Source organism: Rhagoletis zephyria, unplaced genomic scaffold (assembly GCF_001687245.7).
Source record: "Rhagoletis zephyria isolate East Lansing unplaced genomic scaffold, Rhagoletis_zephyria_1.1 Rzeph_scaffold_00088, whole genome shotgun sequence".
In the NCBI taxonomy this organism is placed as follows: Eukaryota; Metazoa; Arthropoda; class Insecta; order Diptera; family Tephritidae; genus Rhagoletis; species Rhagoletis zephyria.
In genome coordinates this window covers 353629-379523 of record NW_016157172.1, presented here as the reverse complement: position 1 = coordinate 379523, position 25895 = coordinate 353629, and the positions used below count along the sequence as shown (strand labels likewise).

General features: G+C 35.9%; 1 protein-coding gene and 1 long non-coding RNA gene across 2 annotated transcripts in view; both read left to right on the top strand.

Annotated features, from left to right (window-relative positions):
• LOC108374448 (uncharacterized) overlaps positions 1-16610 on the top strand; it is a 22668-nt gene extending 6058 nt beyond the window's left edge. The window contains exons 2-3 of the long non-coding RNA XR_001849044.1: positions 1575-1576; positions 16474-16610. This is a non-coding gene — a long non-coding RNA (uncharacterized LOC108374448). The remainder of the gene's footprint in view (positions 1-1574; positions 1577-16473) is intronic.
• nAChRbeta3 (nicotinic Acetylcholine Receptor beta3) overlaps positions 1-25895 on the top strand; it is a 208755-nt gene that overhangs the window by 104101 nt on the left and 78759 nt on the right. The window lies entirely within an intron of this gene.

Here is a 25895-nt window from a genome sequence, read left to right as displayed (position 1 = left end):
TTTTATTTTGGTCGATATTTCGCCTTCAGTCTGAAGGCATCTTCAGGACTAAAAAAGGAAAACAATATTTTTACATCATCACAATATAAACCAACAAAAACATACATATGCACAAGTGCATTAAAACGACTTACACTATTAGCTTTGTCCGGTCGACTAATCATATGTTAAAATGTAAAATAACAAACAAGCACGAAGAAGATATTAAACATAAACAGGAAAACTAATAATTAAAATACAGTAATTGTAAACAAAATTTTTTACACAAATAACAATACATGAAGTGCTGAACAGTAAGACTAAGAAATGTTTGTATGTCATCTCAGCAGAGCAATGTTGTTGTCCGAAGAAATCTTGGCAGCAGACGGACGATGAGTTAAACATGAACACACGATCACACGACACCTACACTGTAGGTTTGTTGCTGTGCGTTAGAACTAAATTGCGATAAACGTGAGCGCAATTGTCGGTGTTCGTTTTATATTTCATCCTTTTGTGATTAGGGGTGTTCATAATATGTAGCATCTCTAAAACATAGCGTTTATTATAGATTTTTTCTTCTTGCAAGATTGCTACTTTATCAAAGTCGGGATAATGTCCCGTATCCTGGCAATGAGATGACAAGGCTGTCTTATTGTCCGCCGAATTATTCCTCAACTTAATGTTTGATTTGTGAGCGGAAATCCTTGTCTTTAATTTCGATTTTGTTGTCCCCACATATACCATATCGCATACGTGGGACGCGTCGCCACTGCATGGTATTCTATAAGTTACATCAGACTTCTCATTTATTGGAATTTTATCTTTGGTATTTGAGTTAACTTGTTTCAGCGTATTGTCATAAGTAAACGCTATGCGGAAATTGTCCTTGTCATATATTTTTGAGTATTTAATTCTCTCAGATAATCCTGGTACATATGTTGCCGATTTATACATTTGGTTGTTCCCGTCACTATTTGATTTCTCTTTACCGGTCTGGACATAGAAGTCGCGGATAAGCTTATTAATTAAGGAATGTGGAAATTCATTTTTCCGCAGGATATCTTTGATAGTGGCAATGTTCTTCTTATGATAATTTTCGTCACTTATCGTGAGGACTCTTGTTATAAAATTTTTGGCGGTATTTCGAATTATTTTCTTCTCATGTCTCGAGTTAAAATTAATGAGCCTCCCTGATGCTGTAGGTTTCTTATACCAGTCAACTGTTAATTTGTTATTATTCCTTATTATTAGGTTGTCCAGGTAGGGTAATTGTCCATCTTTTTCTATTTCTAATGTAAATTTTATTTTCTTGTTGTAATTGTTTAGTGTGTTAAGCATCTTGTCAATATTTTCTGTTTTAGCAATTGCAAAGATGTCGTCAACATATTTAGTTAGTAATCGGGGTTTGCTTTCGGCGTCATTTTCAAATTTGATTAATAATTCCTCCATTACTATGTCTGCTTTAACCGGTGAAGCGGGGGAACCCATAGGCATTCCTGACTTTTTCTCTTAAATCTTGTCGTTATATCTGAAATAGCGATTCTCTTTAATGCAAAATTTCAATATGGTTAAGAAAAGGTCTTTGGTTAGAGTTGTATATTCTTGTATTGAACTCCACTTCGAATCTATTATCTCTATGGCTAAATCCACGGGTATGCTTGGAAAAAGCGAGACGACATCAAACGACACAAGACATTCATCGTCGTAAATATGTGTTTTTCCGATCTTTTCTTTAAACTCGACTGCGTCTTTCACATTAAACTTGGAGGACATTGTTACATTTTTGAGCACGCGGACAACATATTTACAAAGGTTATAGGACGGAGAACTGATGGACGAACATATAGGTCTTAGTGGGATTCCTTCTTTGTGAATCTTAGGCAGACCGTAAATTCTAGGGGGATTGGCCGTTTTGCAAGTTAGGTTGTTCCTTTCTTTTAAATCAATCACTTTGTTGGTGTACATTTTCTCTACAATTTCGTTATTTTTAGTTTGTAATTTATTCGTGGTATCCCGTTTCAAAACCCTGTATGTCGAAATGTCATTGACTATTTTCTGCATCTTTATATCGTATTCCGATTTTTCCATCATTACAGTTACGTTTCCTTTGTCCGCATTGAGAATTAAAAGTTGGTCATTATTTTTTAGGAACGTCTTAGTAGAATGTAGGGTATCACGAATAAATCTATCTCTAATGGTGATTGTCATTTTATTGAGGTGGTCTCCTATTAATGTCGTCAGATTATTTCTTTCTATTTCCTGATTTTCTTTATCTTTAATCGTCTGTATGCAGCTTTCCCCATTTGCAATAATTTTAAAAATTGAAAAATCTTTCTTGGTCATTGGTAAGGCAAAGAAAGAAGGAAATGGCAATGCCTGCGGAAAAATGAATTCCCACATTCCTTAATTAATAAGCTTATCCGCGACTTCTATGTCCAGACCGGTAAAGAGAAATCAAATAGTGACGGGAACAACCAAATGTATAAATCGGCAACATATGTACCAGGATTATCTGAGAGAATTAAATACTCAAAAATATATCACAAGGACGATTTCCGCATAGCGTTTACTTATGACATTACCCTGAAACAAGTTTACTCAAATACCAAAGATAAAATTCCAATAAATGAGAAGTCTGATGTAATTTATAGAATACCATGCAGTGGCGACGCGTCCCACGTATGCGATATGGTATATGTGGGGACAACAAAATCGAAATTAAAGACAAGGATTTCCGCTCACAAATCAAACATTAAGTTGAGGAATAATTCGGCGGACAATAAGACAGCCTTGTCATCTCATTGCCAGAATACGGGATATTATCCTGACTTTGATAAAGTAGCAATCTTGCAAGAAGAGAAAATCTATACTAAACGCTATGTTTTAGAGATGCTACATATTATGAATACCCCTAATCACAAAAGGATGAACAATAAAACGGACACCGACCTTTGCGCTCACGTTTATCGCAATTTAGTTCTAACCAGGGATGAAAAAGTAGGTACAATTGTACCTTTTTCCGACGTTTGATGACTTAAAGGTACATTAGGTACAGTCAGTAGATTTTAGGTACAATTATTATTATTGACCCATATTCGCTTTTTGATTTCTGGAAATATATTTAAAATGCTTTCGAAGTTACTTACGGCAATTAGATTATTTTTCTAGACTTGTTGCACCTATTAAAAGGAATCGGATAAATTAGCATGTCGGCCGCTGTGGTGTAGTGGTAAGCAGTGCGCGCTTCCACTCCGCAGCACCAGGGTTCAAACCCTGGTCCAAGAAACATCGCAAAAATATAGAAAAAAAAATTTTCTTGACAGCGGTCGTCCCTCGGCAGGCAATGGCAAACCTCCGAGGGTATTTCTGCCATGAAAAATAGCTTCTCATAAAAATACAATCGCCGTTCGGAGTAGGGCACGATTTCGAACCGAAAGTATCGATATGGTACTCGTTTAAAGTATCGCTTTAAAAATATCGGGTACCCATTAATATCGGAATAAAAAGACTCTATATTCCAAATATCGATACCAAAATCCAAAAAATTTATCTGAATATAGGCCGCTGGGGTGTAGTGGTTAGAAGTGCGCAAACCTTGAAAATGAAAAACAGCTTCCCATAAAATACAATCGCCGTTCAGAGTCGACATAAAACTGTAGGCACCCCCTTTGGGCCACAACATTAAGGCCCACGCGACAAATCGGAGGAGAAGTTCGGCCAAACACTAACATATTGTGTAAGTGCCGGACTTTCTGCACTTTAAAGCCCAATTTATTTCGGGAAGAATTGTTACAGGCCAACCTTATATCCGAGCGTAAAAAGCTAACTCAAATTCCAAGATTTGTCTTGCGTGCCATTTCGATTTGACGTTTATGCTCAACTGGCATTTTGGCGCGAGCATGAATTCAAATTTTTCTCAGCAAACTTCTGCCAATTTGACAGAAATGCAACTCTGAGAAATCACGCACGCAAATTGATTTGGGTTTATCAAATGAGAAAAACTTGCGTGCGTGCGTAGAAAAACTCTCGCCGGTAATATTAGGTTGAGCTGTTAATAACATTATCCTTCACTGAGAAAAAAAACGCGTTATAAGAATAAAAAACTTTTATTTGATTACCGTTTAAAAATGTTCGTATTTAAATCAAGAGAAAAGTCTTAACAAAATGGATTTTTCCATTCAATTCAAAAACTCCCGTATTAAAATGAAGCATTTTTCACTACACGGATGGTGTTTTGCACGTCTCGGATGCTTTTTCATATGTAATTAAGAAAGTATATGCCCAGCAGGGAAACCGCGGACTAGTGAATCAAATTTCTAGTTCCGTACTAGGTCTTTATCGCCAAAAAGGAAATAGTCCGATAGGAACTAGATCCCCACCAGTCCAAAGTCGGCGAAAAGTGGTACTTTTAAAAAACTAATTTTTTTCAGTTTCTTCACTAGAAATCTATATCTAAAGTGACGAATTTAGAAATGGTTCGGAACTATAGAAAAAGAGATGCAGAACGAACTAGATCTTATTTGTCGAATTTAGAACTAGTTCGGAACTATAGAAAAAGGGATGCAGCGGGGGGCTTGTTTACTTTACATAGATATGTGTTCGGCGGCTTTTCGTTCAAATACGATTCTATACTGCACTTCGCTTTTTCATAGCTTGGTAATACAAAACCAAAATTTGTGTTAACATTTCAACATCTTGGGACCGTCTGGAATGTAACAGCGAGCACCTCTGCAAACTCAGCTACGGCTGAAATTGAAAACACATTTCTTTCAAAATAACTTAAAATCGCACACACAGAAGAACCAAAAATATTGAAAAATCATGACACTTTTTTCTTTCGTCTGTCGATTTTAGAACTGGTTCGGAACTATAGAATATAGGAGTAGTTCGGAACTATCGAAAAAGGGATGCAGCGGGGGCAATTGACACTTCCTAGGACATCGTCATTTTAAATTCGCCAGTTGCTTGCATACAAAAGATATTTATCGCGAACCAGTACTGGGTCTAAATATACTAGAAGCGCACCAGTTCAGAACTAGAGATTTTCCCTACAGGGTGTATACAAAGCATGCACAGCGGTGACAACACATACACACATACATGGTATGACATAATGCACTAATCGCGCGCTGTGATGTTGATTCAAACTAGGTTGGCCAGATGCGCTGATTTAATCAGTACATGTGCTGATTTTTTTCTATTGTACTGATTTTTAAAAGCCCGAAATCAGTACGCAAAATCTACTGATTTTTTGAGTTTGTACTGATTTTTACATTTAATAAATACTTCTGTAAATTGGTGTAATTGACATTCACTTGAGGTTTACATGTTCAAAACAATGGTTTTTGACAACTCATACGTGTGAGCAGATTGAAAGCATTAATTAAATTTAAAGCATTATTAAAAATGTGTCAGCTTGCAATTGTTTGGTTTCCTAGGATTTCGCAAAATAACAAACTGTTTGGATTCAACCCAACCCAACTTCACGATTTGCGGGTTTTACAGGATTTACAGGAAAAGCTGGTTTCGCCATTAATAAATCTTATGAAAGGTGGTGCTGAGTTAATCATACATTAAGTACACTGAGACGATGACAACAAGAGATAATGTTTTGATTATAAATAAACATCCACTGAGAAATCGGCTGTCAGTATTTCAACCTTAAGACGACTACTGCTACCACCGTGCAAACTACCGACTCTTGGATATTATATATGTAGATTTACTTTGATTTTTGATGTTCGACCTACTGTAATTTTACTTGCACATACACATTTAACACTATTAAATTTCATTCGAACTGGAAAATTCGTTTTAGTCAATATTTTAATGTGAATGTTGTATTTAATAAGTACACCAACTAAATATGTTTTAAATTTGTAGCTTAAAATATGCAAACAGATTCTGACTCGAGCTCGTCTTCTACTGAAACTGAATGGGCTAATTTTTTTTATTTTGCAATTTTTATGAATTTTCTAGAAAGTTTGAGACTCCAACTCACATGTCTTTCGTTATCGAATTAACTATATTTTTATAAAAAATTTAAATTAAGTAAGGAAAGAAAAAATTTTCAAAACCTGTCAATGAATTTTACTACTATTTTCGTGAGCACAGCTGTACATACATACGTAATACTTTTGATTTGTTTTAAAGTAATGAATTTTTATATTGATAATACTATATGTATTTAAAAGTCTATTAATTATTTTTTGCTAATTAATGCGCTATTATTTGGTTGTTATATTGTTAATAATAAAAAATACGCTTAAAAATGAGCTGATTTTTATGGCTTTGTACTGATTTTTGATCCCTACTGTACTGATTATGTCATTATAATATCTGACCACCCTAATTCAAACTCAACATTTGAAAGCACCTTTACATGTATGGCTGTAGATGAGTGTGCAAAGACGCTTGATACAATTAGTTGCGTCCAAGAGGGTCCGGGTTCAATTCCCATCAGACGGAACATAAAATTAATTTTTGTTCTTTTTAATTACGAAAAAGCATCTGTGCACTTCACAACCACATATTTTATAACGTATATACTCAAATTTAAAACGAGTTAGGGTGGTGCTATTTCATATGCGTATTTCTTTAATTTAGCACGTTTTTTTTAATTCTAAATTTTTTTTCCTCAGTGTTGGAATGTGAGTTTATGACATTCGATACGATACTAGGGTTCTGGTACTCGATTCCAAAAAATATCGTTTTAAAACTATCGAGTAGAAAATATCGGTATCGAATGCCAAAAGTATCGATATGGTATCGTATCGTATCGAAATTCGTGTCCCTAGTTCGGAGTCGGCGTAAAACTGTAGGTGCCTCCGCTTTGTGTGACAACATCTAGGCGCACGCCACAAATCGGAGGAAAAGCTCGGCCAAACACTAACATATGTGTAAGCGCCAATCTATTATTATTATTATAAATTACCAGACTTTTTGTTGTTGCTGGATAAAGAAGTATACTTCGCAAAGTGTGTTTTTTGTCTTTTTCGCCAATATTTCTCAGTAGTCATAATTAGACAAAAACAACGCTTCTCCGATTCCCATTAAACTATAATCTATGGATATAGGCTCAGTTAAAAAAAAAAACCGAATCATGTTTAAAGTACATCAATCCTTTGTATTCATGTTTTAAATAAAATTTATAAAAAAACTACAAATGAGTGATGTAACTTTTTTTATGTACAATCTGTCTCATTTAGGTACATTTATTTTATGATATTAGGTACAATCTGAAATTTCAATTTTTCATCCCTGGTTCTAACGCACAACAACAAACCTACAGTGTAGGTGTCGTGTGATCGTGTGTTCATGTTTTACTTATCGTCCGTCCGCTGCCAAGATTTCTTCGGACGACAACATTGCTCTGCTGAGATGGCATACAAACATTTCTTAGTCTTACTGGTCAGCACTTGTTGTTTGTATAAAAATTTTTGTTTACAATTACTGTATTTTAATTATTAGTTTTCCTGTTTATGTTTAATATCTTCTTCGTGCTTGTTTGTTATTATACATTTTAACATATGATTAGTCGATCGGACAAAGCTAATAGTGTAAGTCGTTTTAATGCACTTGTGCATATGTATGTTTTTGTTGGTTTATATTGTGATGATGTAAAAATATTGTTTTCCTTTTTTAGTCCTGAAGATGCCTTCAGACTGAAGGCGAAATATCGACCAAAATAAAAATAAAAAGTAAATAAGGAAAAAAACATTTAATGTTTTATTTAACATACGGCCTGTAGCTCAAAAATAAATTATTGAATTATACTAAACGGCCAATAAGCAACACTATAATGTTTTAACTAGATTTTCTAGAATAATTTCGAGTATGCAGTCTTGTAGCCCATACAATTTTAGTGTAACAAAGTGCACGTTTCAAGTTTCTAAAAAAGTGCCACGCAGTTTTCCCATACAAAGTATGTTCGAATTTTTTTTTTTATGGAAAACCGTGTCAGCAAAAAAAATATTCTAAAAAATTAAATCAAATTTTTAGCAACTTGAAACTTAGACTTTATTATACTAAAATTTAATGGTATACAAAACTGCATACTCGAAATTATTCGAAATTATGTTAGAGATTCTAATTTAAAAGTTGCTAATTTGTATCCAAAATTTCGGAGATATTTTGGTCCACCATTTTGAATTAAAAAAAGTAGTAATTCTGAAAACATTTGAGATGAAAGTACACATGTCAAAGATAGTCTGCGCAAAGTTTGGTAAAACTGAGAATTCCCGTTTTTGAGATATTTAGGTGGCCCCGTTGACATGGAATGCACGATATATATATATATATATATATATATATATATATATATATATATATATATATATATATATATATATATATATATATGTGTATATATATATATCTATTTGTATGAGAATTGAAGTCGGGTTTGTTTTTTGCTTAGAGATTACTTGTTTTATTAAATTTTTGTTTATTTTTTGAAAATATATATATAAATATTTGTATGGGAATTGAAGTCGGTTTTGTTTTTTGCTTAAAGATTACTTGTTTTCTTAAATTTTTGTTTATTTTTTTAAATAAATTGTAGTTTTTTAGTTTAGATTTTACTCTTTTAAAGCGAAAAAATATATTTTTTAAATTCATTTTAATGACATTAAAGTAATAAAGTTTCTTTTCTAATAAATTGTTAAACTATTATTTCTCGCTTCATAAAAAATATTCATTCATTAAATAGCGTCTAGCTGATGAATGTATGTATGGCATTGGTACTTTACGTCTTCGTTTACACAAATATATGGAATTATATCAACTATCCCCTTATTCTAGAACCGGAATTTGCGTAATTCGTAGCTACGTTACGAAAAACGAAAAATCGACATGCTGCAACCCTTGCGGAAAAATGTGCAGCATTGCCAGCTATGAGTTGTTTTTCGAAGTCAGCTGTATGAAGGAAAACAAAGTGGAAAGGAATTAAAAAAACATCATCATGTGCCTGCTTATAGTAAAATTGCTTCATTTTACACATTTGGAGGAAAATTATGGATTCTGATGCATTTGCAATTATAAGAGTAAGAGCGCCATGATTCACAAAGGTATGCGGAGCTGTCGGGCATAGTAGCCATGGACGCATAAATGTCAGCTTCTGGTTGAATTGCTGAGCCACAAGCTATAACTGCTCCTATGCCTGAAGAACTGGCACTCAATCCAGTTAACGCAATAACGGCTTCTTTCAAGCCATTGAAAACATGAATTTAGTTAGGTCCAAAACCTAGTTGCGCTTGCTTCTGCCTTCGGCCGCGCTTAGGGATTATAAGCCTTACTAATGAGAATTCTCTTTTCCGTGTTGCCGGAGAAGAGGGCGGAACCCCCTCTTTTACTGTGAAAGCTATAAACCATTTATTGTGCATATAACTCCGGCTACGCCATCCACTGGAACTTTGTGCAGAACCCACATAGAAATTTACAAAACAACTGCATGGTTAAAACCGAATTTATTAATAAACTAGAGCTCGGAAATTTTAGTTAAAGTTTAATCCTTTTACTGCACGTACGTTAAAGTTTTAAGATTCGGGTGATACGTTTGGATACAACAACCCAAAATGATTATACAAATAACTAAGCCGTAGCCAAGTTTCTCGAAAGGGGACAACAAACATTCTTTTTTTTCGTTCGTATAAAGCGCTGGATAAAAGTATGCGTTTATGCGAAATGCAAATTTATCTGTTTAAAAGAACACCACTAACAACACATCGATTACATCTTTTTGCTTAATTTTTATCTCGCATCGACACAGAATAGTTTTCGTACAAAATTACCCAAAAAAGCTGTCAATTTCTCATTCGTTCGTTTTTAGGCATGCCTTTGTTACGAATTTCGAAAGTTCGAAGATACGATTCGGATTGCAGCATACCATTTCTACGATTCGTAGCAAAATGCGAATACGAAAGTGTTGCAGAATAGGGGTGTATAAGAAATTTGGTGTAAGATAAATATTTATTATTAACAATAATGCAGCCTTTTTCCATTATTTTTAAGATTCAGTGATTTAAAATTTTGCGCCGACAACATAAACTCGTCGCATATTATCTGCACGAATCTTCATTACGAACGGATTCAGGGAAGGCTTTCTACGGACTTCGAATTAACGTTCGTAGCCATTCGGATTATGTGATAGCTTTTTGGTAGATTTCACGAAAAGCGAAGCTACGATGGATTCTGTGATAGCCCTGATTACTTCTATAAAGTCCTCTTCTTTTATTCTGCCATCTGCCTCTCCCATTGCTGACGGAAAGAACTGTAGAATTTCAGAGTCAATTTTTTCTAGCGGTGTAAGTCTTTCGCTCGCAGGCAAATTGCCGGTTCTGTTTTGAAACCTTTTAATTTCTGCCTGCTGTTTTTTACAGCGCACTTCCAGTCAGCCCAATTCTACAAAAAAGATATGTTATGATTTCATCATACCTTTTTTAAAATACATTCATATACATACCTTTTCCACTGCTCGGCTGTTTTGCAAGCTCCTCCAGCTGCGTTGAGCTCAATAGCAACGGCTTCCACACATTGCGGCTGAGCGAGGCGCTGTTGGGACCGACAAATTTTCTCATTGCCACCTTCTTGTTGTTTCTCATTAAATCCATTAGCTTTACTTTCTGAATTTTTGTCATTTTTCCACTTCTAGTTTTTTCTGCAAGATGACATTAATAAAATTAAGAAATTATTGGTAATTATTAAGAAAATATCACTACATTTAGAGCTGGTATACCGAAAATACATTTACAAAACACTTACAGCAACACTACCTTACGATAGCTACGCAGAAGGGTTGCATTTTGCGATATATTTCATATCGCAAAGATACCAAAACGGGCTACAGGGTGAACTCCTGTAAGAACAACCACGCCGACCTGGAGACTGATGTGCAACGTACTAAATAATGGAGGGAACACTTTTCCACCCTTTTGAATGGCACCAGCACTGAAAGTAGTTGGAGTAGTGGAGAAGACGAACCCGAGCCCCAGTCGATGACGATGGAGTCGATGTCCCATGCCTGACTATGACGAGGTACGAATAGCGATTGCGCGGCTGAAAAACAACAAATCTCCTGGAGCTGACGGCCTGCCAGACGAGCATAAGGTGCATGCATCAGCTCTTATGCAGAATATGGTCAGATGAGCGCATGCCCGAGGACTGGAATTTAAGTGTGCTCTGCCCAATTCACAAGAAAGGCGATCCCGCCATACACACCAACTTTCGCGGGATCAGCCTTAGGTTACAAGGCTTTATCGAGTGTATTGTGTGAAAGACTGACGCCCACCGTCAACGAACTTACAGAAATGCTTATCAGTGTGGCTTTAGACCTGGCAAATCTGCCATAGATCAGGTATTCACACGAAACTAATACGACTATGTAAAATGACGTTGGGCAATACCATCAGCTCTGTCAGAATTTGGAAGGACCTCTCCGAGCAGTTTGATACCAACCGAGGTTTCAGACAAGGACTCCCTTTCGTATGATTTCTTTAACCTGATGTTGGAGAAGATAATAAGGGCCACAGAACTGAACCGCTCAGGGACAATACTTTACAAAAGCGTACAATTGCTGGCGTATGCCGACGATATTGATAATCGGTAAAAACAAGGGCTACGTCTTTTCTGCTTTCTCGGGATTAGATAGAGAAGCAAAGCGAATGGGTCTGGTGGACAACAAGGGCAAAACGAAGTATCTCCTGTCATCACACAAACAGTCAGAGCATACGCTTCTTGGCGCACACGTCATTGTTGACAGTTACAACTTTAAAAAAGTAGACAACTTCGTTTATTTGGGAACCAGCATTAACATCAATAATAATGTCAGCCTTGATATTCAACGGAGAATCACTCTTGCCAACAAGTGCTACTTTGGACTGAGTCGGCAATCTCGTCGTTGAGAGATCACACTTAATACATCATGCCTGTGCTGGTGTATGGCGCAGAGGCATGGACAATGAAAACATCTGATGAAGCGCATCTTGGAGTTTTCGAGAGAAAGATTCCGCGAAAGATTTAAAAACCCTTACGCTTTGGCGATGTCAAATACCGCAGACGATTTAACGATGAACTGTATGAGCTTTACAACGATCTAGACATAGTGCAGCGAATTAAAATTGAGCTGCTCCGCTGGCTTGCCTTGTCGTTCAATTGGACAGAAACGCTCCTGCTCTGAAAGTATTCAACGCGGGCCGCGATGCTGGTAACAGAGGAAGAGGAAGGACTCCTCTGCGTTTAAAAGACCAGGTGGAGAAGAACTTGGCTTCTCTTGGCATTTCCAATTGGTGTCAAGAGAGAAATGACTGGCGTGCTGTTTTGGACTCACACAGGCGGTTACAGCGCCAATAAAGAAGAAGAAGCCAAATAAAACATTAAATAATGTTATTTAATAAAAATCTTTTACCTTACCGTTAAATCTACAAATTTTCAAGAATACCAATAATTTTTTACGTAACTTATCTTTAGGCATATCTGGGTTAGTTCTAATTTAAATGGACTGAAGTCGTAAATAATCACTTCTGAGTTAAATTGATTTGGTGAAACGAGTTGTAAATGTTACCTAATAAGTTGGGCTACAGTAGAGTCTAAAATACTAAGTTTGTGACTTTTTTGCATATTTTGACGGGCATGCCGAAGCCTCGCGCAACTGCAGCCAGCTAGTTAACAATAAATATGTGACATGTGTCTCCGTTCAGTAGTAAGGGTTGCCTACTTCAGTTTTTTGACAAATGGCAAACCTGCGCCCCTGTCGTATTGGTAACAGCTAAGCATATGTCGATTTGCCAATGAAAAATATGGTTTATNAAAAAGAAGTCTGATGAGGAGATGTGGTGATCTCCGAAATAGTGCTATAACTTCTACCGCTTAGACTTTGTTGCTTTTTCAATTTTTCCTAATAAACAATCGTGGTACAAAGCTCAATAAAAATATTAAAAATAAAATGTTAACAAGCCACAATAACATTGACGAAAAATATGGTTATTTATAAACTTAATCCGCTGTATAACTTAAAACATGAAATTTTCCTATAAAAATAAAGAATTATAGAAATCGGCTAACGTGGTCCAAAGTTATGCGGTAGCATACATACAAAAAAAAAATATTCCGACGAATTGATAATCTTCTCCTTTTTTGAAGTCGGTTAAAAACTAAGGAACTTAAATTCATTCACATTGGAATCGCTGTGATTTTTGAAAAATGTAAAAAAAGAGGTCATCTTTCCAATTACATATACGTATATCTGGGCCTGCGGCAGTCATCCCTTAAAAAAAGTGTACTCTCCAGATGTAAATATCGGCTTAATGTGGCAAAAATTAGAGGCTTTAACGACTGTAGCTGTTACACTCCCCCAAGTTGGACGCAAGCTGAGTTTCAGGACCTCCTGGACGGTATCGTCTACTGAGTGGGGAAGCTAGAAAACAAACAAAAGGGGCGTAGCATTCCTTGAAACCATCGCCGTATTGGACTTTGTATTTCTTAACCAAGGAAGTAGCAGCACATTTTGTAAGAGTTTTAGCAGCAATTCCCTAGCCAGGCGAGCAAAATGGTGTTATAGCGACCTCTATACTCACAGTGAAAGCGCGAGATTCGCCGCACCAAGCTCAATGTATAGGCCGGAACTCATCGACACTTGATGAGAACCTGTTTAGGCTTGTATACAAAGAATATGCCGGCATGGTAAAGGAAAACTCTTCTTCTCTAAGGGAAGCTGTGGATATTCCGTCAACTATACGAAAATCCTGCGACTCAGCTATGTCTAGAAAAAGCGCTGGGTTCAAGCGCAAACCTCTTTACTGGTGGAATGAAACCATCGAAGACCTCAGGGCGAAATGCCTGCTCGCTAGATGGCGATGCCAAAGGCGTAGACATGATTCGGGCTATGAACGTTGTCACAAAGAATATAAAATTTTGCGTAAAATGCTAGAAAATGAAATTCGACGAAGTACAATAGCAGCATTCAAACAGCTTTGTGAGCAAGCGGATACCAACTCTTTGGGAGGCGCACATAGAGTCGTGATGTCCAAAATCAGCAAACCATTAAAACCCAAATGCCCTTTATTGCTAGGAAAAATTATTCGGACCCTGTTTCCTCACCGCAAGACAGTAAATCTGCCGCCGCGGCCAATTAATTCCAACGACGTAGAAGAGGTAACATCTTAGCGGCGTCCAGCGTGATTGGCAACAACAAATCTCTCGGTCCGGATGGGATGCAAAACGTAGCACTGAAAATATCCATTCAAGAAAACCCGGTGCTGTTCGCGCGAGTGATGCAGAGATGTCTTGGGCAAGGCTGATTCTCCGATAGGTACAAAGTGCAGAAACTGGTGCTGCTTCCGAAACCATGAATCCATTTGCGTTCACCCGCTTCCTTCCGCCCTATTTACCTTCTAGACACCATGGGGAAGATTCTGGAGAGGATCATCCACAATCGCTTACTCAGCATTACCGAAAGTGACAACGGTCTATCGCAACTGCAATTTTGTTTTCGCAAGAAGATGTCTACGATAGCGGCAGTAAATAGAGCGGTTTCTATTGCATCTAAATCAGTCGCAGGCAAGCGTTGGAAAGGAGGAAACAAGAAATACTGCGCTATAGTGACGCTAGACGTTAAAAACGCTTTCAACTCATCAAATTGGGAACTGAAACTCAAAGCCTTTACGAGGTTAGGCATTCCCGCGTATCTCTTTAATATCATACGAAGCTATCTCAGTGAAAGCGAGCACACAAAAATAGGATAACAAAGGGATACGATAACAGCAGGAGTGCCGCCAGGCTCAGTATTAAGTCCAACATTTTGGAACATAATGTACGACGGGGTCCTCCGGTTACAGTTTCCCACAGTTGTTAGCATTATTATATTTGCGAGGAGAAGACAGAAGGCAGAAAAAGCTTCTTTCACGGTGGGCAGGCACCTAATACTATCAAATAGACAGATACGCTACTTGGGAGTGTTACTAGACGATAGACTAAACTTTGGCGCACACACAGAATACATTTCCAATAAAGCCTTCAAAATGTACAGTTCTCTCAGCAGAATGCTCCCAAATATCGCTGGACCAAGGAGCAGCAGACGGAGTGTACTTAGGAGAGTGATTGCCTCCACTCTTCTATACGCATCACCAGTGTGGGTCGAACCGGAAACACTGCAGTGCCTTACAGAGACTGTGCACACTCAAAGTTGCTTCTGCGTATTAGACGACATCAGCGCAAGTGGCAATGGTGGTTGCTGGTATGGTACCGATTTCGATTCAGGCTGATGAATCCGCGCATATCTCAATGCGAAAGGAAAGCAGCACAGAAACAGATACTGAAGCCGCTTCTAATAAAGAGGAAAGGGCCGTATCCTTTCGAAAATGGCAAGAGAGATGGGACAGAAGCACCAAGGGAAGATGGACATACACCCTGATTCCAAACCTTGTAAAATGGGTGAACTGTACGCATGGAGAAGTATATTTTCAGTTGAAAATGGCAAGTGAGATAGGACAGAAGCACCAAGGGAAGATGGATGTACACTAGGGTGGTCCACAAATGCATGGGAAAAAGTAAAGTCGGAATTTTTATGCTCTCCTCCCCTAGGATTGTTCTATACCGAAAAATAGTATACCCGTATTTTTGTTATTTTGCAATCAAAAAATGGTTAGAGTTCGCTCAAAGCGCCCAAAGTTTTCCATGTATTTTATATGGGGAAGATGGGTGAGAGCATTACAATTCCGAATTTATTATTTTTGGACTACCCTAATGTACACCCTGATTCCGAACCTTGTGAAATGGGTGAATCGTACGCATGGAGAAGTATATTTCCAGTTGACAGGCCACGGCGTATATCGAAGCTACCTCCACCGATTTGGATACGAAAACTCGCCGCTTTGCCCAATATTTAACGTAGCAGAAGATGCGTGCCACGTGGTCTTCAACTGCCCGCGCTTCAACGCCCTTAGAATAGAAATAGCGGATCTGACAAACACAACGCCGCTTCCGCAAAATATCGTGAACATCGTGCTCACCTCCGAGAATGCGTGGTCTGCGACATAATTGCGAAGATACATAAGCTGCTACGTGAGGAAGAAAACAAGCGCCGCAATGTTCTACGAACTTGGCCTGTGGCAAAATATGTATACGTACGCATGTGACCTCGACATAAGGGAAGGTGGGTGGGGGTAGCGGACCCGACATGAGTGGCGTACATAGGTATAATATAAACTCCACGGGGGTCTAGAAGGTGCAACTTTCAACTCACTGCACCAAGACTAAACAAGACAGTAACAGACGTTGAGCCTAGCGCTCACACCGCCTCCCGACGCAATACTTAACGGTAGTACCGGGGGATACGGTACAGGACGGTAGGCTGTTTATTGCGATTAAAGTTCCACACTGACGGGGTTAAGGCTTTCGATGCTTCCTCCTCTGAAAACAATACATTAATACACATACATGAATGTTAGAACATACACATAGAATGTCACAACATACACATATGTGTATTAATATTAGTATAACCAGGGCCGAAAAGTTCTAGCTTTTGCTTGGAATTGCTTATTTTGCTTATTCAGGGTTTCCAAGCTTAATTTCAACGATCATGCTTATTTTGCTTATTTCAGTGAATAAAGCTAAGTACGGACGTTTTAAGAAAACGGGTAAGAAATTAATTGCTATTCTTTGATGTGTGTGAGAAGTTGGGTCCAAGGAGTTTTGAAACCTGATATTTTAGAGTCTGCTGTCTCACTTTTTCCTTACGAAATAACGGAACGGGCATACATATATTTTTGGTGAAAATAAGGGTGGCTTGTACTCTTCACAAACAAACTTCAGTAAACCATAATAGAAAGCGTGGCAAATTTCTTAAGAACTTCGGACTGCTTAAGACAATTTTTCGCAATTAATTTTTCTTTACCATTTCTTTTGCGTTTGTTTATTCGCCGAACTAAAGAATTATTTACAAATAACAACATAAAAAGAGATTTGGTTTTTACAAACCTGTAACTTCATTTGCATTTCTGCTTGGATACAAAAATTTTAAACCAATGGTTTGTCTCCACGGGAAAGCATTGGTGTTATTTAAGAGATCCAAATAGTAGGAGATCCGACAAAGGCAAGACTTTCACCCATCTGTTTAATGGATGAAATTTACTTTGTATGAAATTTTACGTGTTAGGAAATATTCCGCGAGTTTGTTGGCTGAAAAAATCCTGGCCCGGATATTTTTAATTAAATATTCACAAATTATTATTATTTTTTTAATTTTGACCTCATTTGTTTAATGAACAAATTACATACATATAAAACAATCGAAAGCATAAAGCCTTTATAATGTGTTAATCAGATGAAAGAAAACTACTAATATTATCTACCTGTTCATACCTGCCAACCCGATAGGTAGGCCAGGAAAAAAACAACGTTTTCACCATGATACGAAAAAGAAGGTAGTTTCATTTAATGACATTCGTTGTTGTTGCTAACCATTTGACTTTTAATAAAATTATGACATTTCATCAAATTCATGCTACCTGATTACTAGAAGAAATATATTTTTTTAAGCAGAAGATTTTATCAGTACATTCAAAGAAGTGGAATATGATGAACTAGAAAATTATGCCGGCTAAATGATTTCGCAAATGGGGTTGACGACAAGGTTTCAGAACGCATGAAGAAAGTGTAACTGCAAAACCGCGTAACTGACATTTTTCTCCAAAAATTGGATTTGATCACACAAGCTCTTGGCTCAACCCTTATCCATTCGTCCTGAAATGCGATTTCTTTGTAAAAAAGAGAACCATTTTGAAATGTGGGTGTTTTTACTCTCTTCTAAATAATTTATGCAACCTCACATACGCAGTTGTGCATTTTGTTGATACACGGTTTTGTACTTTAAACGACGATCTGTTAGCTGTTTATCGGAGGGCGGTCTGTTCAAGCCGACTTCAGGTGTTTTGCATAAATTAAAAATTTGTGAAATTTAATGATGCTAAAAGCCTAATTTTTTGCAAAATCTGATTAGAAATTTAAAAGCAAATTTGAACCTAAATATCAAAAGGTTTTATTTGGGAAGAACATTCTTTAGAATTTGATTTTTAAATCGCAAGATTGCATTAAAAAAAAACAGAAAAATGCGCGCGTGGTTTTTATTACAAAATGAAAAGAACCATTACGATGAAGTCTCCTTTAACAGTACCAAGTACTGATAATGGTTTTTGATTTGAAATGTTATTACATTGGTATAAATATGGGAAAATAAATACTCCGATTTATTGTTTTAAAATTATCAAAGTGGCAAGGCCGTTGATAATACTCACAAATTATGAAACTTCAAAAAATTTTATTATCCGTCAAAAGTTGTTTATTGAAACTACCTTCTTTTTTGTATCATGGATTTCACATTCTAAAGGCTTAATACTTTCGATAAGTATATAATTTTTTCATTAAACAAATGTGTACAGAATTAAAACAAAAATAATTTTTGAATATTTAATTAAAAATATCCTGGCCAGCCAACCAGCCAGCCACTCGCAAAATATTCATTACCACGTTACATTTCATATAAAAAAGATTTCATCCATTATACAGATGGGTGAAGGTCGTGCCTTTGTCGGATCTTAGACTAAAAATAATTTATCTAAACTGGAGAAAACGAGTATTAAATAAATTAAACGACCAGCGCAGATTTCTATGATTTGAGAATATCAAGCAATCCTTGAAATAAACCAAGGACTGAAACCGGTACAAAATAACGTTCCGGTTTCGGTTTTGATTTCGTTCTTCAAAATTATTTTCGGTTTCGGTTTCGATTTCGTTCCGATTTCGGTTTTGGAATAAAAAAATTAAAACCAGTTTGACAAAAAAAATATTTATTAATTAATATGTACCTTCCAAGTTTGCTTTTTGGTGAAATTAAACATTGTGATTAATTTTAATTTATATAAAGAAAACACCTCTGAATCAATTATACAAACTAATAACCATATTCTACCACATTTGCTTAGATCTAAACGCAGAAATTAGTTTATTACATTATTTTTTTATATAATAAGGGTTGTGGCTCATAGGTATTTGATACATACCTATTCATTAGGGTGGCTCATAAAAACACTCTTTTTGGAAATTCATAAACGCTACATCAGAATATTGTTATTTGTGATAAAAAAAGAGACGTTTTTTTTATTAAAAAAAAATGTTTAGAGGTCGCGCTGTTTAATTGATGAAATCTACTTTGTATGAAATTTTACGTGTTAGGAAATATTCCGTGAGTTTGTTGGCTGAAAAAATCCTGGCCCGGATATTTTTAATTAAATATTCACAAATTATTATTATTTTTTTAATTTCGCACTCTTTTGTTTAATGAACAAATTACATACATATAAAACAATCGAAAGCATAAAGCCTTTAGAATGTGTTAATCAGATGAAAGAAAACTACTAATATTATCTACCTGTTCATACCTGCCAAACCGATAGGTAGGCCAGGAAAAAATAGACCACTCAACGTTTCCACATTCTAAAGGCTTAATACTTTCGATGGGTATATAATTTTTTCATTAAACAAATGTGTACAGAATTAAAACAAAAATAATTTTTGAATATTTAATTAAAAATATCCTGGCCAGCCAACCAGCCAGCCACTCGCAAAATATTTATTACCACGTTAAATTTCATAGAAAAAAGATTTCATCCATTAAACAGATGGGTGAAGGTCGTGCCTTTGTCGGATCATAGACGAAAACTAATTTAACTCAACTGGAGAAAACGAATATTAAAAAAGATAAACGACCAGCGCAGATTTCTATGATTTGAGAATATCGAACAATCCTTGAAATAAACCAAGGAATGAAACCGGTGCTAAATAACGTTCCGGTTTCGGTTTTGGTTTTGTTCTTCAAAATTATTTTCGGTTTCGGTTTCGATTTCGTTCCGTTTTGGAATAAAAAAAGGAAAACCAGTTTGAAAAAAAAAATACATATTAATTAATTAATGTGTACCTTCCAAGGTTTGTTTTTGGAGAAATTAAACATTGTGATTAATTTTAATTTATATAAAGAAAACACCTCTGAATCAATTATACATTTATACAAACTAATAACTAATAACCAGGACTAACATATGCGTAAGCGCCAATCTATTATTATTATTATTAATAACCATATTCCACCACATTTGCTTAGATCTAAATGCAGAAATTAGTTTATTACATTATTTATTATATAATGAGGGTTGTTGCTGATATGTATTTGATACATATACATTAGAGTGGTTCATAAAAACACTCTTTTTGGAAATTCATAAACGCTACATCAGCATATTGTTATTTGTGATAAAAAAAGGGACACGTTTTTATTATTTCGAAAAAAAGTTTTTTTAGGGTCGCGCGAGAACATCAGCGTTTTTATAAAACACCGACCAGCGCGACCTCTAAAAAAAGCTGTTTTTTTTCAATAAAAAACACGTTTCTCTATTTCTATCACAAATAACAATAATTTGAGGGAGCGTTTATGAATTTCAAAAAAAAAATTTTTTTGAACCACTCTAATATATGTACATACATATAAGCAAGTGTGATTTTCACAAAAATTTTGTTGATATTATTTAAAATCACAATGTCCTAAACGTTGAGGAAAGAAAATCAAAAATTACACTTCACTGATGATATTAACACTAAAATATAACACTATGCGACAGTCAAAATCGGGATGGGATGAAACTAACGGGAAATGTTTATCGGTCAAAAACAATTTATACGTGGGATGAAACCAACGGGAAATGTTATATCGGTCAAAAACAAGTCCGGCGTTTCGCTGGGTCACGTCTAGGAATCGAGATATATCGATTTGAAGTTAGTAACTATCATATAGGGGAAATTGTCACCTTTGGTGGTCTTTTTTTGACATAACTCGAGAACCACTAGTCCGATTTTGCTCAAACAAATTTAAAAAAATTAAAAATTACAATTCCTTTAATCTGTTCATATAACGTTTTTCTACATAATCAACAGTTTTGCCGGTAAAAATAAATGTATTAAGAAAAAAAATATTTTTTGTATAAAATATTAAATTTCATGATGTATGTATCATTTTGTTCATAGGTTATGTGACTTTACGTGACACTTTTTTCCGTTTTGGATTTTTAATGAATTTAAAAAAAAAATTTAATTTTTAAGAAAAAAAAAATTATTTTTGCCGTAGAGTGCAACTTGTTGCAACCATGTGCTTGAGGAACGTATACATCACAAATAATAATTTAAATACCAGGTACTTTTGAAAGTAACGATTAATTAAAAAACATAAAACAAAAATATACAAAAACAATTTCTCTAAATGTTTATTCTACTCTATAAAGAAATGGCGAATGGAGAATTTTTTGCCATTTTTTTCGATATTTACTAGAAATTTTGAGGGTGTACGAGTCAAACGGATCTCATAATCGGTGTTGTTATTATTGCACTTAAAATGTTTTCATAAGAGCAGCAAAGCATTCAAAGCGGAGTCTTCAAAGCTTGACCTGCAGTTTTTACATACAAATTTACTGATGAAAAACATATTTCGGCATCAACACTTTTAGGCTGAACTGCCAAAAGGTAGACATAACCCATTTGAAGATGATGACCCCTATCTCCTCCATTACAAAATATTTGAACTTCTTTTACCAGCACGTTTCTCGTTTTTCGATTTGAGGAAGTTTTGAGTAGATTGATCTAAAAAATTATCTAACTTTTCCTTAAAACTCTCTGTTTCGTTTACATTAGCGACGCTATGAGTAAATTCATTGAAATCGGCTCAGACTGCAATTTAAAAGTACAGTTTCAAGCTTTTTGTTAATTGCAGTCAAAACGACATTTTTCAAAAATCATACTTCAAAATTCATAAACAAATTCTTACTATCAATTCGATATTTCAAAATTTTCGGGATCCCGGGATTAATGCAAGCAAATCCCGGCATTTCCGGGGCGTCAAAAACACCCGGATCCCGGGATCTCGGGATTGGCATCCCTAGTGTAGACCAAGAGAAGTGCTTTGGGTTTAATTTTTTAAAAGGTTTGCCACCTAATTATAAATCTATTGTTTGAAATATGATACTCAGTAAAATATCGCAATATGGGCATCAAGCGAAAGAGTTTTTATACGTAATTAATATGTTCGTGTTTTTAAGAGTTGCCACCTATTAAAAATATATATAGCTATGAAAGGTAAGTAACGTATTAAGGACATATCAAACGGCAGCTAGTTAAAAGGGCTTTTGTGTAAAGGTATGACAATTTTCGAGAGTGTTCATCTAGTTAACAACTCTTCACTAGCTTTCGTTTGATAGCAATATCGAATGCCCTTAATACACTACTTACCATTCATAGGTATAAAACACTGGTATTGGAGCTTCAAAACCATTATATTCGAGTATACACAACTCTGGGATACTCTAAAGTCTTAGTCTGATTGCTGATTGCTGATTGATAAGTCTAGAATACCAACCGTTTAGCTGTAAAAAAACAAGTAATAAGGGTCGATAGAACTTTTTACGCTAATTTCAACCATACCAAAATTATTTGATGCAAATAAAAACCAAAGCCAATAAAAGAGGTTAAAGTTCAACTTAACTATTTTTATGTGTTTAATATATCGGAAACTAGTTAACCGATTAAAAAATTATTGATGCTAGTTTCAACATAATTTAAATGCCTTTTATGCAAGGTATATACTATAACCAGTTTTAGAACTAATTTTATATAAACTACATTTAAAAATATATATTTTTATTTTATTTCGTTTTTTTAGTATTTCTGGACTAAAAATATAAAAAGGCATATAAATTATATACATACACGAAAGAAAAATTAACTACCTTTATTTTGACGTCATTAGTTTTTTAATAGGTTATGTTGTTCAGAAGATATTAATATTAAAAAAATCAGAAAATTTAACTTTAACCATTGATATCTTTTTTATATTTTAATTTCGCCAGGTAATTTTGGTAGGGTTGAAATCAGCACAAAAAGTTCTGTCGAGCCACATTTTTGGTTTTTGCATCGCTAGATGGTTGATATTCGAGACTTACGTGCACAGAACGACTTCGGACTAATTCTGATTAAATCCTGCAGTACGGGAACAGACTAACTGTCGGCAAGTTGGTTGCAAGTTTGGATTATCAAAGACAAAAACCGAATCGGGTCAAAAAAAGGGTTGCATTCGCATAAACTCAAAATAAAAGTGGTGTTTAAGGAGAGTTTAACGAAATTTTGTATGGTAAACTCAGAGTTTAAGAGTAGAGTTAAGGCTTAAACCCCAAAATGGCCCATAAACACGAGTTAGTGGCTCAATGTGAATGCCTTATAAAACTGTGAGTCCTCCCCTTTGTGTGACACCATCAACGCGCACGCGACAAAATCGGAGGAAATGTTCGGCCAAGCCCTAACATATGTGTAAGCGCCAATCTATTATTATCTATATCTATACCTATATCTATTCGCAAGCAAGCGTTTGGTGTGTGCAGACGCGCTTTTAATTCGCTCTGTTATTTTATTATCTTTTCTTTCGTAATGGAGAACTTTTGCGGAAAATGTACTAAAGCCTTTTCAAGATCTGATGCTAATCTGCTGCCGTGTAATGGATTTTGTAAAAAAAACTTTTCATCGTGTTTGCTGCAAAGACGTTTCTGAATATGATTTCAATTTGGTAAAAACTAAACGTAACCTGTTATATCTTTGTGATGAGTGTGTTGTCATGCCAGAGAAACTCATTAAAGCTCTGGATGCTTAGTATTGATCTTATTTCAAACACTTTTGATGCTAAATTCAAAGATTTATCGAAACAATTTTATGCAATAAAAGATCTAATAATCTCCTTGCATTCGACCAACAACAACTCGAGTGCAAATAGCCTGAACGCTGTGAATGCTGATATGATGGCTGCGGAATTCAATGCCAGAAAAACTGCTGCTAATATTTCTTACAACAAAAACTACTATTGTTCCTCGCCTGGTGTTTTTGAGTTTTCCGCTGTCCCTCATCCATTTAATTCGCCAAGGGCACAGTTTGGGAGTAACGTTAACGGTATCTCTCCCTCTCGTTTGTATTCTGCTCTGACAATCGCTACAGCGGTCGATACTCTTGTAACTAACGATAGCACATACACCTCTGTTACTGCGCCTACATCGCTGTCATCTGTTGCTCTTCAATCTACACCTGCTATCTCTCTTAGCACTGCTTCTACTAGACCATCTTCCTCGTCGTTCGCTGATGCTGTTTTGTTGTCTAATACTAATACTAATATTAATACTAATGCTAGTTCGCATGGCTCTAATACTGTGCGTCAAGTTGGCGGCCTCATGGATACAAATACTGTCGCAGATTGCACTGCCAATTTACCTGCTGTTACTACTACCACCACGAAGCCATCAACCCCGTGTACTGCTAATGCTGGTGTTGCTGCTAATACATCTTCACTCGATATGAGCTGCGCTGCTGCTGCCGCTGCTGGCACTAATTCCGTGCAATCTAATGGCAATCGCTCTGTTAGGTCTCCTGCTGGTGCTGTTGCGAAAATCAACACCGATGATTCTTATAATTCTGCTGCTGTTAAATCTTCATCTGGCAGGCCGGATGCTGTTAGTTCAATGTCAACTACAAGTGGTATGAATGCTATACATGGCAACATACATAAACGAAGTGCTGATAAATCGGATGATGCTATTGCGGCCGGTAATGAAGATGGTGGCGATTGGGCTGCTGCCCGAAATTTAAATAGGCCCAAATGCATAAACATTGTTCATGGGCGTAATAATAATACAGATCTCGAGGTAGTCATTAAGAAGAAATGGTTGCACATTTCCTCCTTTAAACCGTCTGTATCTGAGGAAAACCTTATTGGGCATGTATCTAAACATGCAAAGATCGATAGTACACACCTTACGTGCAACAAATTAGTAGAAAAAGGAACTCCACTTGAGAGTCTTCGGAGCGTGAACTGTAGGATTGGTGTGATATCTTCCCTCTACAACAACATCTTAAATACAAATGTGTGGCCGTCTGATATCATTGTGCGGCCCTTTCGATTCTTTCGATATTTTCAACCAGAAGCTAACCAAGGAAGTTCCAAATAGTGTTATACAGTCTAATGCCGAATATACATGCAAAACTCTGAATATATACATCCAGAATATGGGTGGAAGGCGCACAAAAGCTAAAGAAGTCTTTCTTTGTTCTTCACGTATGGATTATGACATATATATCTTTGTGGAAACTTGGCTTAACAGTAATTTCTTCAGTGGAGAATACTTTGATCCCAACATTTTCCAGACGTATAGGAAAGACCGTGATGCTGAGAAAACTGGCCACTTCAAAGGGGGTGGTGTACTAATTCCTTTAAGGCGTAGTTTAAGGTCGTAATTTTTTTAATTGCTCAACCACGATACTTTAATTGACCAATTACGTGTGCGCGTTGTTGGCTCGTTCGGCTCCTTATTTATCTGTGTATCATATGTCCCACCTAACAGTTCAGATGAGTTATATAACTATCACATAGAGAATATCACACACATCTATGAAAGTAATGGAAATTGTAATCTTTGTATTCTTGGCGACTTCAATCTCCCTGGCATTAACTGGACATGCTTTCAAAACTCGGGGCGCCTTACCCCAACCAACGTTACTCGTTCGCATGAAATAAACTTTATTGATAGTCTTTTTAGCCTTAATATTAAGCAAATTAATTGCATATTCAATAAGACGAATGTAGACGAAAATTTGATATCTAATCTCCCTGAATGTAAGACTCCGATCTGTTATTCTGATAAGCATCATAATCCCCTTATTGTTTCTTTAGAGTTTTTTGATAAGCTCCCCTTAATACAAAATAATAGGATTTCCTACAATTTTCGGGATGCAAATTATGACGTCATAAACCTGGCTATAAATAACGTAAATTGGTGTGATATCTT